This window comes from Struthio camelus, chromosome Z (assembly GCF_040807025.1).
Source record: "Struthio camelus isolate bStrCam1 chromosome Z, bStrCam1.hap1, whole genome shotgun sequence".
Taxonomy (NCBI): domain Eukaryota; kingdom Metazoa; phylum Chordata; class Aves; order Struthioniformes; family Struthionidae; genus Struthio; species Struthio camelus.
The window spans coordinates 38,513,462-38,531,179 of record NC_090982.1 but is presented as its reverse complement, the minus strand read 5'-3'; the positions used below and the strand labels follow the sequence as shown (position 1 = coordinate 38,531,179).

The 17,718-nt window shown below is 41.4% G+C and overlaps 1 protein-coding gene across 1 annotated transcript in view; it reads left to right on the top strand.

The window, feature by feature from the left end:
- Positions 1–50: 50 nt before the first annotated feature.
- LOC104150269 (cortexin-3) overlaps positions 51–17,718 on the top strand; it is a 43,588-nt gene continuing 25,920 nt past the window's right edge. Inside the window, exon 1 of the mRNA XM_009684413.2 lies at positions 51–1,270. The gene's annotated coding sequence lies outside the window, so the exon portion shown is untranslated. The remainder of the gene's footprint in view (positions 1,271–17,718) is intronic.

Here is a 17,718-nt window from a genome sequence, read left to right as displayed (position 1 = left end):
CAGAAGTCATCTTCTGATTTGGCAGCACCTGGAACAGCCAATGTCATTGCAGTGGACCAGCCTTCCAGCTGCCAGGTTGTGAGGCCACTATTGTGACAAGCTCCACAGCTGTCCTCACCTTCGCTGGAGAATTTTTAAGGGTCTAATCTTTCCTCCTCCTATAGGAGTTTACTTTCGTTGCCCCAAAAGGAGAGGTTGGCATTCTTCTTTGTAATTTCCCCTTGGAGTTGGGTGCTGGGACATGATATGGTCAAGTGAGATAGTCTTTCTCCATTCAAGATCTCTGGCTCTATGAAGGGCTTTTGCTGTAGTTCTGAGTCATCAGCTGCAAATCAGAATGCCTTGATTTGATAATTTTCCATTAGTTCTCTCCCTTTACTGAGCATTGTTTGTTCACGTATATATAAAATAACGTTCTGGTATGAATGGCCAAGAGTTCAGCTTTTTCCGTTAAAGGTCAAGAAAAGCAAAAGTGCCTGCAGTACGCTCTGTCGAGCTGATTAAATTCTAAATTACTTCCCGTCTGAGTGAAAGCCCTTTCCAGAGTCTGAGCCACATTGACATGAGTGAATTATGGAGCGAGTTAAAATTATATTCAGCTTTTGAACCATCTGCTGGGTAGCGTTGTGAACAGGTTGGTAGAGAAAGCTCAGCAGATAGGACACTGACATCACTATGTTAAATTTAGGCTGAAATCAACTTAGAAAAGCAGATGTCAAAGATATTTGGATATGTAAAGACAGCTCTCAACTGCCAATCATTGCTAGCTGTAGAAGCCATTTCCGCTGCTTTGTGAGTGGGTAAGTTTGCTCAAATATGAGGGTCACGAGGAATGAAAGGAGATCCAGGAAAGCTCTGACATTTGGATACGGAGGATATGGGCGACTGCTGAAAGCAGTTGTGAGGGAACATCCAAAAAGAAGGGAGACCAGCCACATGAAGGTGGCAGAGGTGCTATGCAGATGTGGAATCGCTGTTGCCAATTATTTATCTTTTCTAGCAAACAGTGCTGATAACTTTTTTTTTTCCCCCCATGACCGTGGACTTTTTCAGGAGACAATACTGTCACGATGTTTTGGAGATACTTGCCTCAAGGATCATACTGTTGTCTCGGCAGGAAATACACACTGATAAATAACACTGTAAAAAGCACGTAATTTGGCATGACCTGCTTTTGTTGTAGCTCCTGCCTCACTGTGACCAAAGTTACGGCACTGTAACCAGCACGGAGCGTAAGGTCAGGCTGTGAGAAATGGGTCTGCATCTGCAGGTAAGGCAAAGTGTGGTCTTAGCTGCATGCTCTGCTCTAGTGTTGGGGGCACTGATTGCTTTTACTGCACATCTTTACAATGATACAATAATTTTGCTTGCTACCAGCATGTGGTGTGTTTAGGTCCTTGAGGCTGGAATGTGACAGGTGATCGCACCAGTGCCTCTCAGCACTGCCTAATAGCTATTTCATAACCTTGCCTGAGATGCTCTGACTAAAAACCTTTATATGCCTGTATGCATGTTAGAGCGCGTTCAAATCCAGTATATTACAGTTCCAAAGAGAGGTAGCTTAGATAAATCTAAATTATTCCTGGTTAGGTTAACTTGTAACAGACCTTTACATACAGGTACAGACCTTTAAATTGAGGCTAAATCTTAAAAATGCCACAGATTACCTGCAGGCTTCAGAGCTGCCTGGTATCCTACTGAGCAGTAACACTTGCTACTTTTGTGCTGTTTTTGTGCAGCCCCCCTTATCATGCTAAGCATTTAGGTGCTTTGTACAGGTTAAGGTGGTATCTCTTTTAGGCCACTTGTGGGTTGTACAACAGCAGCATTTTAGTAGCTGCTATGAAAAATAGTAACTAGCAAGGCTGTACTAAATTCAGGTTGAATTGTACACGCGAATGAGAGAAGGGTCAGTGGTCTGAAAAAAATCTTCACAAGGTTCGTTCTTATGCGAGAAAAAATGCAGGGTCCTTTTTTCTAAGGCTGAAAAATGCAGTTTATGGGCTTAATGAATTCCTGTAAGGAAATGGGAGCTAGCTCCTTCTGGCAGGAGTGTTGAGGAATTTGAAGTTCCTTTGCGTGTGTGTGTGATGCCAGCTCTAAGAGTGAGTTATTTCTTCTTGCAAGTGAGATTCTAGTGGATCAGAAAAAAGCCAAAGATAACCGTTCCCATTTTTGTTAGGCTAATTAATATCCTTGAGGGGAAAAATGACCCAACTGCTACTTAAACAAGCATCCTGTTAAAATGACATTCTGTGTCGCTCGGGTATTTTCTGTATCAAGTTATGTACTGAAACAGAGAACCCCGTGTTATTGGGAATTCCTGTAGCCTGCATAATTGATATCCAACAGAGGTCCAAGCTGAAACCTTTGGAAAAAAGCCAAATACCTATCAGTAGTGAAGTCCTCAAAAAGGGGAACTAATGCCTACGAGTTAAGAGTATATCTGTGAAGCAACGTGTTCGTGGGGTTGCAGCAGAGATGGGCTTGGATGGGCTGCCTTTATTCTTGTTAGTACCGGTGAGTACAGAAAGAAAAAAGCAGGGGCATAATTAGGGTCTCGGGAGGTTTGAAGTGCTTGTTAATTTGTGACAAAGCCTTTGGCACCACTTCTGATGCTCCTTAGTTGTGCTAAGGTACAGGTGGCGCAAGCACGGCTACTTGTGCTGCCTTTCCACCTTTGTCTTGTTATCGTAACCTACCCTAGGAATATACACGGCTCGGAGGACTGCACAAACATTAGAAGTGAGGCGTATGCTATGAATACGTGCCAGGGTCAGATTCAGCCCCGTGGCAATTTGATTGATTTAACTGAAGTTACAGCAGCCATGAGTAAGAGCAAATAGTGGTCATTTATTCTTTCCAGCTCCTTCATGTGTGTAAGTACTTTCTAGAACAAATATACTGGTGTGGCCTTGCTTTCTAAGATTGCGTATGTGAATTTTAGATACCACGTCACAAATGAGGATGTTGAAGGAGGATGTGACAGGGCTTATCAGTAGAGAAAGGCTAGAAATGTAAGTGTGCAAAAACCACTTTGCCACTTTAAAAAAGCGCTCTGCCGGACTTTCAAAGTCAGTAGTCTGTTTGACGCGCTTTTTGGCTTAGAGGGAGTATAGTTACCCTAGTTCTTGCTCTGATGCTGTGATCTTAGTCAGATAGTGACTTTGCAAGCAGCTGTAAGGGCTAAAGATATTACAGCCCCATTGGTGGAGATTTCTGCCCCTGCTGAGAGGTCTCTAGCAGAACAGGTGATATTGTAAGTGCCCTCTACTTGTGATCAGCTGAAGTTGTGTTTTGGCTGCAGCTAAGCTGAATTGGAAAGTTACTGTTCTTGGCCTGGCCTCAGTTTTTTCGTCACAGCACCATTCAGAACCAAGCCACTTTGTTAAAAAGATGTTGGTTATAAAACTCTCCACCCATCTGTTGAAACTAATCTGGATAGCTTTCACCCAACTGCCCTCTTCAGATCTACCTTAAAAAAAAAAAAAAAAAAAAAAAAAATTTGCTCTAAATCTCTGTGGAGAGAGGGTGGGATATGTGGGCCTGCTGAAACATCAAATATAACTTATTTTGGTGAAACGTTTTGTTGCAAAATCAGAAACAAATTACCTTTAAGCCTTGATGAGAACCCCACTTTTCTGACTGGCCCGTATGCTTTTCAAAATGCTCTGCTCTAACAAAAGCTTTTTAGAAATGCCGTCCAATGTCAGTCTTCTCTCTCTCTCTTTTTTCTTTTTTTAAAACAAAGATACTTGCTGAATTTATTGAGCTAGTGAGCAGCGGCAGAAGAGGGCAAAGAAAGGAATGAAGTGTAAAAGAATGAAAGAAATCAGAAAAGTAGCAGAGTCGTAGAAATTTCCGACTAGGAACGGAGGAGAGCTAAGACCTAAAAAGGTACAGCAGCAAAACCTGTCTTTTAAAAAGAGGTATTCCATGCACTGAATGCAGGAAATAAAAGGCAGCTGAGAAAGCGCACAGGAACATGGTGTCTTTCCCAAATGCTTCTAAAGATAACTTATATGTCTTCTGATTTTGGCCAGTTTTAGAAGAGTCATGCGAGTCTCACACTAGAGATGGGCAGCGTAATTGTGATTGAACACATGCGTTTAATGAAGTTTCCAAGTTGCCCTCGATGTTTGCCTTTGCATACAGCATAGGCGAGGTTTTTCAGCTTGTGTTTTTCAAGGGGGAGGTTTTTGAAGAACTTCTACCAGTATAAACCTGTGAAATCTGGAATTTTAATAAATTTTTCAGTGTATTTGTAAAATTAGTTTAGTACTGTAAGTGTCTTTTTTTTTTGGTGGTAGCACGATGTAGAGTTTGTAGGTAAAAGATCAGATGTTATCTCTAAACAGTGTTCACTATGAAAGCCAAAACTCGTGAGTCCAGCTTCTGATTACATTTCTCCTTTGATAAGGTTTGACTAAGCAAATTTTAAAAGCTGGCTTTTCTCTTCTTACGGTTAACACATACTGGAACACATGGCAAAATTAGAACATTGTGTCCCATCAAAAATTGTTAAGAGTTGAAAACCAGTATAAAATACCTTCAAACTTGATTAATTTTCCAGTGTGGATCTTAGACTTAGTTGTTGAAGTTATTTGTAATCTATCAAAAACTCACATTTTGACGTACTGGACCTTGGAGCTGCTTGGCCTTGACTTCATGGCTCTGTCCCATCCATAGTTATACAATTACGGAAAAACTATTTGCATAAAATGAATGGTGTATAGAGCTACAGTTCCTAAAAGGAAAAAAATGTTAATTGTTTTGATTTATCATCTCATTGTGCAGAATTCTGTCAAAGCTTTAGATATTCCAGCTAGTTGACTTTGTAAAGCAGCCAGGATATGACATGGCAATTAAATCGTGAGTACACAGTGCTGCAGAGGAATGACAGATCCAGAAACACTCAGCTGCTGTTTCTGAACTAATGTAATTGATTTTTTTTCATAAACTGGTATCAAAGTAAAAGTAGCTTTAAAAAGGTTACCAGCAAACGTAGAAATATATTTTTGTTGAGAAGTTATTTCCAACTGTCTCGGCATTTTACAAGTGTAAACGTGTGAGTGTAGCCATGGACTTCCCTGTGTAATAGCAAAGTACTTCATATAGTTGAGGAGAGATCAGCTGAATTTTTTTTTTGGTACTGAAGACAGCCATTGGAAAAGTAGAAGTTCTGTGTCTAGTTTTTTGGTTTTCACCACAAAAATGTTTCCTGTAGTACTAGAAAAGTACACTCTCTCACGGGAGTGAACATGCATTTATTTATTTATTTTTAATCTGTTGCTAGTAATGACTCATCAAGACTCTTACACTTTAATCTATTTCTGGCAGATCAAAACAAACCGTAGGTGTTTGAAAAAGACCACACTTTTAAAATTAACTAATGCGCTAACTTTGTGAACAATGCATTGAACCACTGAGTCAAACTGTTATTTCAGGCTTCCCTTGTCAAATTCTCAGGAGGTTGAAGTTTTCTCTTGAAAAAGCTTTCTTTTGGGTGTCTGTAAGTTCATGCCTTACATCTTGTGCAGCTGAATCAATTGTACTCTGAATTCTGTGGGACTATATCCTAATGCAGGAAAACACTTTCTCATCTAAAAGGAGATGAGTGGGACTTTTTTTCTTTCACCTCTGTAATCAAAATGAGCAGATGTTGCCCTGCTTGTGTGCTAAAAATATATTTAAGTTTGTCTCCTGGTGAGAAAATGAGTAGATATGAGATACAGGCTTAATTAAACTCTCTGATCAGCTATATTTGCCATTCTGGGACAGGCATGTCCCAATGCCTGGAATGGTGAAAGAATGGCATTTAACTGCGATGGTGAAACTCTCATTTATTTTTTTTCTGCAAGGATCATACAGAGAGCTGTTCTCTATCCTTTTATGATAGACCACACATTAATCCATAGTATATTGGGATCATCTTCATGATCAAATTCTCACAATTGCAGGAACAACTGTTGCAAATGTGTGGTGACTGCACTTATGAGTTCCTGGGAAAGTGCAGGGCAGGCACTAAAGCAGCTATATTTTGACCAGTAGTGGGATTCTCAAGATAGCTATGCTATCCAAAACGAGGTGAAAATAGAAGTCTTGCAGATCTAGAAAGTCTCCCCATAAGAGGCAAACAGCAGTTACCCCACAAATAATTGTGTATGTGTGACGTGTTGCTGCAGGGTGATTGAATATAGTTATGCACATGCAGGACACTACTACAATTTATTTTTAGTAAAACCTATTAAAAACAACAAAAAAAAGCATCTGAAGGGGAAAGGACAGGAGTAACTATTTTTAATGTAATGTGAGCTACTGCTAATGTAATAATTGCACTTTTACGTAGTTCTTTTCATCTGCAGTTCTCAAAGTCTTTATAAAAGTGGACATCCTCATGCTTGTAAGGTTGTAAGCATTGTGTTATGGCACTCTTTGCCATGTAGATGCAACCCGCAAGTCTTTGTATCTGCAGAGCTAATTCTTTTGGATGTTGTAGCCGCCTTCAGCTCAGGAATATCAGAATTGCAAAATGTGATCTTAAATTGATGACTGTGATAATCATAACTGGAGGTAAGGTTTTGTGTGTGGTGGTTTGTTTGTTTTGTTTTTTTTTTTTACTCTGAAAAATCAAGTGCCAGAAATCCCACAAATCTGTGAAGGGATGTTCTCATACTACTTTGTGTATTGCTAGTGGTAAGAGAACCACCTGGAGTCACTGTTACCTTGGGAGTTAGCTTCCCATTTCTTCATGCTTTCTGGCTCCTGAAGTGCGAACAAGAGACAAAAGCTCACGACTGACTTCAGGTAGATCTGGGAGTTCGTTTCCCATTAGTGTTTGAAGGAATTAGTCTATGGTGGGAACTGTACTTTTGCCTTGAAGCTGGGAAGACCCAAACAATGATGAAGTATGTAGCGGAAGGAGCTACGTAGCTTAAATTAAGGAGGGGGTGGTGGGTACAGTAAAATGGTACGGATGAATGAAAGCGTGGGGTTGGAGTTGCGTTTTGAGGACTAAGAGCAAGAAGGACGGCAGGTGGAAGCGTGCAGGTTGGAGCTGGGGCAAAGGCTGTTGTTCTTCACCGTGGCACCTGTCACCATTTCTACTGTTGCCACTGTAACGGTCCAAATTAAGTTTGGAAATGGCTGCCCTAGGCATAGTGCTTCTGTTCTGCATTTTTTTGGAAGACTGTCAGATGCTGCATGGGAAATGGTAAAAGGTGTATACTTGCGTGTTGGGTTGGTAGATGAGCCAGAATAAAGACTAGCTATTGTCTGATGCGTTTGGAGCAGTGCTAGCAAAGCCTGTACGATGCTTGTACACGAGTGCAAGGAGTTCCAGGCAAAAGAGACAAAAGGAAACAGTGCTCCCTTTTCTTAGCTCTCTTTACCAGTAGGACTATTTCAGTATTATCAGTATGAAAGGGAAGGTTTTGTCATTTTGTCCACAGAAGACTTTTGTTACACTTTTGAGTGATATATTTAATTTGTTTTGCAGATTTTAGTTACCGCTCTTTGCAGCATGTTTATATTACCTAGAATTTTCCTGTTCTCTTGATACATAAGCCCTTTCCCTCTCCCATTTTTCTTGAATGAAAGCACAACTGGTTTTAGTCAAACACCAGACTTTTTTGGCTAGTGTAAATCAGTGTTTAGTTAACATATGTGGAAGAGTAGCAGTTTGTGCAGGCTGGTGCGGTAGGCCCACGTTTTTACGATTTTTGACTGGGTTTCATAATACAGCTTTTAATGACAGTAGGCCATAAGATAGTGTTTGAAGTTCTGCAAGACTGAATAAAACCAAACCATTGCTTCCGTGTAATTCATTGAATAGAATAAAATGTTTTCTTTTCAGTTGGTTCTGACTTTTGACTTGCGGCAAAACCAAAACATACTGGGTTTGAATCCAAAGATATAGAAGTTGAATGAAACCCACAGAAACTTAAGCTTGCAAGCTCCTCGTAGTTGGGGGAACTGAAAAGACTTCCTATGTTGCCCAGTGTTTTGTGGCCTCTGAAATGACTCTGGCTACTCATTGGCTGTGACCAAAACCACCCTTCCAGTTTAGTGCTAACTGAATTCATCTGGTATTAAACAGAGGGACTAAATAAACCTTGTTCTGTGAGAACAGATCTCTCCAGTCACATGTTTTCAGGATGCAGTTGAGCAGAGCATCCTGTCCCTGCCAGCATAGCATCCTTCTAACTGTGGAGTTGCCTAATTACCTTTAAATTCGCTTTCTGTTAAAATGAAGGTATCCAAAGCATCTAATCGGAAAACTGTGACTTGTAGTGGAAATTCTGGCAAATTGTTAGTAGGCTGGTATGAGTGGGATGGTTAGTCACATAGGCACTGGAACTATCTTTTTGCTTACTTATTTTTGTGTAGTGAGGGGAAAGATTTGTTGGTAAAGAATACAATCATATGTTCTACGTAGCATGAATGCTGTAGGTGTTGTAGGGAAAACATTTAGACACAGATGGAAAACAATCCTCTGAAAACTTTAGTCTCTTGAAAGCAGTCATAAACAGCATATGGTTTTGCACACGCTAAGATGCCTAGGTAACAGTGACAAGCACTTGCAAAAAGAGCAAACAGAGGGGAAATTGTATCTGTCCACGTATTTATGTATAACCATTCCCATGGTGTCTGAGAACCGTGTGAGATATAAGACATTCAAGGCTTTTCTTTAGCTCTTATTTCATACAGTGAAGACGTAATCTTTGTGAGAAGCCTGGATTAAAAGAATTCAAAAGTTGGGTGTTCTTCTAATGGGTTGTGGGGCTGTTTGCTGAGCAAACTGCGTCACTTGTGCATGCAACAGCAATCCAGTTTGACTAGACCCTTGTTTGGGAGATGGCGAGTTCCCGAGGAGTGAATGCTTAACGTTCACTTCCTTCTTTCTTTGCGTGCATTTAGTGCTATGTATATGGCTGCCCTAAGGCTGTACTTACATATGAATTTTTCAGATAAGAGCATTGAGGTTCACACTGTTTGGTACAACAAAAGCAGTCTAGTTCCTAGGACTTTCCTCTGACCACAGGCAGAGCATCTCTCAGCAGTCTGCTGAGCAGGGACTAGTCTTCAAAGGTCTGCTTTTCATCATGTGTTGAGTTGCACACACCAGGTGCTGTACTGAAAGCAGTTGGCGTTTTAAATTTTGGATGTGTAATACATCACTGTGTATTTTCTTCTGTATACCCCTCTAAAAGGGAGATGAGCTACTGCGAAAGCAGTTCGGTAATTGCCCACTGTAAGGTTACCCATGCCAAGGACGCAGGGCAGGTTACAGGAGGTGCCAGAGCTCCTGTGTCGCAGCTTGCAGCCGGTGCAGCTGCGTGTTCCTGGCACATCTCTGCTGACGTGGAGCGCTGGTGTACATCTGCTGTGTTCTGCTCTCACTGATGCCTAGGGCAGGCGGTTTGAATGGATATTGGTTTTATTTTACAAGCCCAGCTGATGAAAATGTGAAAATAAAGGCAAAGTAAGGCGTGTGATATATGTGAACGTGATCATGTGAACATGCTTTCTTCCTGACTCCTGTCTTTCTCACACTTGTTACGCTATGTCAAAGTGAAGCACTCCTGGGTGTTTTGGTTGTCTCTTTTTTGGGGAGGTGGAGAGGGAGGAATTATTGGGGTTTTTGTTTTGCTTTTTTATACCAGGACACTAGTATAAACTGGTATTATTCTCTGCATTTGAGATGGTTTTGAAGCAGTTTTTAATCTACAAAAATCATTAACAAGGAGCAGAACACAGGAAAAAATGATGACTGTGCTTCTGACAGATTTTGCTGGGCTTTTAACTCTCCTCTCCTGATTTGTATTATTTCAGCCATCCTAGTCTAGCTCTTCATTCATTTCTTCTCAGCTTACTCTGATGCACTGACACTCCCTTACTTCACCTCCACTTCTTCATCTAGTTTTCTTGGCTCGTTTCTGTTTTAGGGAAGTCCCGCTGCTCTCATAGACCCTTCATCCTCTCCCTGGATGCTGTTAGGAACTTTGATTCCTCCTGCCTTTCCTAGTGTGTTGCCCTGTCTTTCTTCTTTGAGGAACAGCTCCGTCAATGCTGCTTGCCCTTTCTGCCCTCTACCTTTGCATTCAGCATTTAACACCAGTGAGAAGTGCTTGTCTGGCAGTCACAGATGCATACTTAATGCTTCAGGTCTTCCTGGTGTGGTTTTTTTCCCCTCTGTGTGATGTTTTCTGTCATCTTCTTGAAGAGGTCTTCAAATATAGCAAGGAACCACCATTGCTCACAACACAGATGGAGCCAGACTTGCAGCTGAAGAGTTGTGACTGCCTACGGAGGAGGGCAGTGTTGTGCGCGCAGTAACCACCGCGGTACAGCATTCACTGGAGACTGTAGGAGGTTCTAGTCTAGAAAGTGCCTTTCCTTTCAAAACCTCATTTTTGGAATGCGTGTATTGCGTTCACTCATTTCCTGCTGGTGGTTGGCTCCTGGGCCTCAAGCCTGTCAAGCAAACTATGAGAAGATAAAACCTGAGGATTTCTAGGGCAGATGCATGTAGGTCTTTATCTGGACGTTTTTTGAGCCAAATTCTTGCCACCAAATTTAGTTATTGTAAAAATAAGGACACAACCTGAATTCTACCCTTTTCTAAATCATTCTTATAACTATTTTTTTTAAGTGAAGGTGGGAGGAAGAGTTATATTTTCATTTTGTTGTTGAATCAGTAACATGTCTCAAGTTACAGCATGGCTTTGCAGCCTGCAGAACTATGTTCTAATGCACAGGGCATCCTTTTTATAAAACCACAGTTTAGTCCTCTAAAAATAGTGACAAGAAAAAAATGTGTGTCTAAATTCAGTGTAGGAAATGATTCTGTACTTCACAAGAAAAAGTTAAAATAATCCTTAAAGTGATAGGCAGGGCACTGTTGCACAGGTTTGGGGGTTTTTTTGTTTGTTTGAGAGCACTCTAACAGTTGCTGGTATTTGTAAAGATGTACTTTTCAAGAAGACCTCACTGAACTCAGCTATACAGAAAGAGCATGAATGCAGAGCGTAAATGATTGAGGCAAATAGAATTTTAGGCTACAGATAGGCTGCCAACTCCTATTTAGCTGATGTTTCACTTAATTTGCCTTTTTTTTTTTTTTTAATAGAAATAGCAAATTTATTCTTACTCTGTACTACAAACAAGCAGGGAGAGCATGTGGAGCGAGTGGAGGCAGGTACAGTGGAGAAGGCTCCAGTCTGGAGAACAAGCTGCTTTATGCTCTGTGTTTGAGGGGTTTATTTGCATGACCCAACTTCAGGCAGTTATTCGCCAAAGCTGGAAGATCAGGCTGCCACTATTTCTGACGGTAAGATGAGGGCTTTAGAGAGCAATCTGAAGCAAGAATCTAGGTTAAGCTTCTCCAGGGAGTGATTCACTCTCTCGGGTTTATAGAGAAATCCTTGTTTCCTAATTTAGGTGCTTGCTTTGGGCCAAGAATCTTTCTAAGGTGGACCTTCCACTTGTAGAACAGCAGCAGCAATATTTAGCTTCAGTTTGCTCACTTTGAAATACTGCAGTTTTAACACAGGGATAAGAGAAGTGGCAACAGTTCCTCACTGGGAACAGTGCTGAGATGAGATGGATGCTCTTCTCCTGCCAGCAGGTCATGGCTGCCCAGCTGTGGCCCCTCTTCCTTCCATAACACTGTGGCTCTTCCTACTGATTTCAGTCACGGTTGCGATTTTGTTCTGGATTTGTTCTGAGACAGTGAGTTCGAGATTTTTGAATATATCCTTAGAGTATGCTCTAACTGTTGGGGAGTGTGAAAATGCATAGGAACCTAGCCATAATGCTACTAATGTATCTACTTTAATAAAAGCATGGTTCTGTTTTAAAATATCTTTTCTTGGTGACAGTTTTGGTAGACGTTTCCTTTGTTGTCTGCTAGAAATTGTCTTGCCTATAAGTGAATGTTAATGTGGATTGTAGGATAGAGTAGGATACGGACTGAAAAAGACAGTAGTTATTTCTGAGTAATTCTATGTGTTCCTGCTCCTGTTTCAGGAAACTGTCGTGTTCCCATTGAGTTTGATGCCACACATGGAGTTAATCAGGAACAAATGTGGGTGCAGACAAGCTCCACATTTGCTTCAGTTCACATTATAAAAAGCAGTTGTTTTTCCTCAGTATTAGTAATTTATTTGAAAACTTGGTTGGGAGGAACAGAGCAAATATTTCCAAGATCCAAAATGGCTATCGTTATCAAAAGCTGAGAGGAGATTTCTGGGGTTAGTGTGCTATTGCTGGCCTCTGTTTATTTGATACGTTGTGTCAGTGATCTGGCTTTGAATTGAAAAATGGAAAATGTGAGCAGTCTGCTCACAAAGAAAATGTGTGAATGAAGGGCAATTTGGCAAACTTAGGTCCATCACTGAAGTTGTTTACAAGAGGCTTATATGTATTAGATCTTGGCCCTTTAAAACAGGGACCTCGCCAATCTCCTGAAGTGAATACATTCTTCCCCTGAAGAACGTCTCAGCTGGCACCATCCCCAAAGATACTTCCTTTTTCCTGCTGAATCAAGTGGGGAGAATATCTAATCACCCTGCCTGACCAAGCTGAGAGTTGAGGAGCTGCTCATATTCCAGGATTGTCAGTCCAGTCCCTGGCCCCTGCTTGAATATCACTTAACTTCCCAAAGCAGAAATGTATGCAATTTTTGGCAGAAGGAGTTTTCTGAGAGAGACTACAGAATTTGTTTAAAATAGAATTGTAGCATATGTTTTAGTTATTTAAAAACCTCAAAGTAAGAAGATATATGCCACATGGATCCTGTGATTGATAGCATAGGGGTATTTAGATATATTTGTGCCTCTAAAACTAAGCTCTCTTGTGGCATTTTTCATTATGCTAAAAGTATCTGTTTAACCTCACACAAGCATCTGTTGTGCATTTGTCCTCTTTGATGAAACTGAGGTGTAATGACTCTACAAAGCAGCTCTATGTTCGTGATAGTAGGACTTACTCTCTTTTGTCACCTAATTCCAGACCAGCTGAAATACCTAGGCTCTGCACAGAGGCACTGGATTGGATTTTAAGTTAATCAGGCAAAGGAAGCGATTAAAAGGGAAAGTCAGCACATTTACTCTGTATCCTTGCTGATTAAAGACAGATTGGTTTATGAAACCCCCTTAGCGTAAAGTGTTCCTTTTTTAGCATGATATTTATTCTGAACTTAGCATTTTGCTGTCATCCCTTTTTAGCATGAAAATTTTTAAGAGCTCATGTGAGAGAGAGAGAGAGAGAGAGAGAGAGAGAGAGACTTCCCTCAAGCATTTCGTTAGTATTTGCTTTGTTTCGTTGATTTGTGTTCCCTTAACTTTAAGGAAGGAATCCTTGTGCTTGAGGCTGAGAAAAGAGCTGCGGAACGTGTATGTCAGCAACTTACGTACGTCAGAATCGTAGAGAGTATAGTGGAAAACTGTACCCAGTTTAAGAAAAGCTATTGTTCTAGAAATGTTGTTAGGGTTGAAATAGTGTCATGGTGTTTGTGGTGGTTGCGCTAACATGTTGCAAAAAAAGTGCTAGCCAACTCCATTGCAATACATATTAGCTATATCGGCATTCTTTGCAGCATTCTGTTCTGCTTTTCCTGACCGGCTTAGACAGCATCTCTGACAGAGGTAATGAACCTCGATCTTTAGTTTTCACCCTGCTTGGTGCAAAACTCAACGGAAAGGAACGTGCTGAGGTAAAGACAGTTTCAGGGTTATTTCTGATTTCCCTTGGATCTCAGATCTCTGCAGAGTCTGGACTGTGGTCCACCAGAGATTCACTGGTGGACTGGAAAGAAGCCTTGTTGCCTGAGGATCCCTGTTTCTGGTGGGATCTTATGAGATGAACTCTAGGACGCAACGCTGCTGTTCTCATTTGATTGCGGAGGGGAACTATTTGAACTGTCTGCCCTGCAAATCCAGCTCATTATTTTCAGCGGTGCCACTTCTTTAAACTAGCCTAAATTGCAATCATTACAGACTTGTCTTGGTCTATCAGTTGCTTGCTCAAAAAGCAGAGGAAAACATTGTCCGGGCCTAGTAAATTATCGACAAAATAAGTGTTCAAGGCAACATATCCGTCAGACAGGAGTGCCAAAAGACTGGCTTCAGCGTGATAAGTGGTATAGAATAAAGAAAACGTGGTATAGAATAAAGAAAATGAGGATAAACGTAGGTCTGATACTGAAGCGCAGGCAAGCAGACAGAGTTGTTTGACTTGATGGAGAGTTTAAGGTGGGGGAGAAAGAAATGTGAATGAGACTGGGGTGGGGAGGAGTGAAAAAGTTTAAGTGACTTTGGACTGGAGAAACCAGCTCAGGGACAGACTAGGAGAAGAAGAAAAGTGTATGTTGCCTAATCTTATTTCTACTGAAGTTTAATAACTGAACTCCCTTCTGTGCAGACTCAAACTATAGCACAACTCTGAGGCAGGAGGCAGCGGGAGGGAGGGTGTGCAGGGGCTGTAGGAGAAGGACTAATACTTGGAGAGCTGGTCAGGGATCTCTCTGGGAATCTGGGGCGGGGAAGATTGCCATCTCTTGGTGGCAACGTAGGAACACGTAACCTGAAGTGACGCTGGAGTCGCTGGGTCCAACCTCTGTATCTAGCTGTGATCACGCTGCCCGAGTTTGTTCATATATTTGTCAAGCTCAGCTTAAAATGATATTTCAAGGCTTCACTTAGGCCCAAGCAGAGTGGTCATATCCCAGTCGCCTCTTGGGATAGGGCCTCACACGCGCTAGTCCCAAACTGCGCTGGGCTTCGTGGGACAGAGCATATTGCGGCCCAGGCCAGAACCAGGCCCGCAGGTATGCTAATGTTTAAACGTACTGTAGGGCAGTGCTCCAGCCCCTTCCTTGGTCCTGCTTATTTACTAATACATACAGAGCCCAAAGACCAGCTCACTGATTCTTCTCTAACAAAGGATCCTCCTAAGCTGCTGACATAACCTGGAGGAGCTGGTAACTACTGGCCTGCCGTAAGCTAGCTTCTTCCACTGGAAGAAGCAATAGCTGGCTAAGCAACACCCCTTCAACGAAGCACCTTCTGTGAAACAGAGCAGAAACGGACTTCTCAGCAGAAGTAGGGTTGTTTCTTTTTTTATTAATTAGACACAAAAAATAACTAATTATAATAAATATTAAATATTTTGTATATAATATTATACAAATATATATATGTATGAAGAGGGGAAAAAAGAACCCTTTCTCATTTCAATGTCTTGGCTTTTTTTTTTTAATTTCTCCAAGGCCATGAGCACTCCATAGAAAAGTGTTAAACTGTAACACAGCCTTTCTTGGGTCCACTGGCTCCAAAACGAAATTAACTTTCTGCAGGTTGGAAGGAAAGCTGAGTTTGCTCCATTTCTTTCTTTTTCTGTTAAAGCAAACTAGCACAGACACACCCACAGTGTTTGGGCACTGCAAGAATGACTTATCCTGAAAGTGTCACACTAGGCTGACTCTTTGCTGAATGGGACAATAACCTGTTTCTGTGACTACCTCTGATATGAGAGGTAAGGTTAATGCTTTCACACCTGTGGAAAGAAGCAACGAGAAGACAAAGGTAGACTTACTATTTCTCATCCCAGTGCTTATTCTGCTTAGAGGCTTCGTAACTTAATAGAACGTACCGGGGTGTCCTGGGAAAGTAGAAAGCATTGTAGGAATCTCAGAATTCATGTACCTTTTTTTTTAATATAAAGACTTTACCCTAATTTGCTCTCTAGTTAATTAAAAGAAATTTTGCCAAACTCATGTGGCCAATTGTGGTTGCTTCGTGGGCCTTCAGACCTTCCTCTGACACTTGCTGAAGCATAACCATTCATTTTCTGTGGTTTATATCTTTAAATCGCATGTTTGAGCCATAGCGATGAGGCAGACCACAGGCTATCAGCTTGAATAGAGAGGTACATGCTGTTGCTGGTCTCAGTAATGCATTCTGACAAGAAAAGCCATCTTGGAGCTAGTTTAAAGAAATACTGATGGCTTGCTTGTTTGAAGGTCGTTTTGACCTCCCTAAAAGAATGCCTTGCTATGCAAAAGCCAAATGTGTATTTTTCTTTGCCAGGAAACGTATGGGCCAGGAAATGTTCATCCTTAGCAGTGTCTTTTTGACACTTGCTAATAGGAAATTCAACTCTCACCTGGATTTTTGTAGCCTGGATTTTTTCACCTGACCATCCCAACTTATTCTTTTGTTGATGTAGAGGACTTACGAAACACACAGCTTCTGACGTTTTGGAAGTAAGCACAAACTGACTCATTTATTTCTATTTCTTCGCATGGATCTGTCTTTGGATCTTCACTCTGGGACGCTCACAGGCTGAAATCCTGGCCCAGGAAAGTCTAAATGCCCAGTGACCACAACGAGCTCAGCATCTCCCCCCAGTTCTGTCTGAGGGGTTAAAAGAAGTCATTCCTCCCCCCTCTTCCCCAGGAAAAAAATAGTTTTGTTTGTTTGTTTTTCTTGAGGAAGTAATCTTTAGCCTCTGAACTTCGGGAAAAAATAAAAGTTAGCTAATCTATTCATTTCTCTGTTAGGAAGGAAGGAAAGTCAATCAGCTTCCATCTTTACAGCTGCTCCTGTTGTGAGTTACAAGGCAAAGACGGAGGCAGGACAACAAAATGTTTTTTGGCGGTTTGCTGCTGTCTTCCACCACTCTGGATTCAAGCAATGAAACGAGTGGGTACCTTATTAAATTTACCCATTTGTAGGAAAACACATCTACAGAAAGCAGTGTGTCCTGCTTTGATTTCATGGCATGGCATTATCTTGTCTGTCAAGAAATAGACTTATTTGTCTCTGCCTTCCTTGCAGAAAGCAACTGAAAATGTTGTACCTAGTGAGCTCTGAAGGATGCTCCCTTCTCAGACACTTAGAGCAGAAGAGACTACTCCTTAATTTAAGGAAAGGGCATTGTAGTTTAACCTAAGAGGAAAACGTGGCAGCTAGCTGAACAGGTCTCTGGTGCTACGGGTGATCTTAATAGCTAAGGAAGATCTTTATTATCAATCCCCTTAATGTGAACAGTTGTTTTTTTGCTAATTGATTTCATTACCTCAAGCACGAGTTCTTAAGTGAACGTACTACTTGATCCTCGCGTCTTGGCTAGCGATAAAGGAAAGTCTGGGAGATCTGGCAGCCGAAAAGATCCGTTCCTGAGGATCTCTGCACCTGCAAAGCCAAAGTACTGGGCCTTTGGACACGTGTTCCTCAATGCATTTCAGGCGTGCGGAGGGTAACGGTTCGTGTCTCCACATGATGGCACTGGCTGACAGCTGGGACCGCCGGGTCCAGCCCTGTGAGCAAAAAATGGCTTTCAGCAACCCAGGTTAAGGAGGAAGGTCCTCTGACACCGTGACAAATGGTAACCTTGCCTTAAATGTTGCAACTGTGATGCTAAATATCCCCAATGACTAAAGACTGGCTCTTAGGCACAGCACTTAGAAGTGAATACCTTGATAAGTGTTTGTACAAGTGCAACAATATCAGTCTAACCATGCGTGCGTGAATAAAAAGAAATGCCTGAATAAAAAGCAAAACAGGAAAAAATGGCAGGAGGGGGGAACCCACAGGAAAATTCTCAGGGCTGATTCAGCTATTGGTACTCTCATATTTTTTGAAAACACACCTTTATTTTTTGTGTCCTTACAGGTTAAGATCAGATCCTGATGTTTGCAAAACTTGTTTTGTC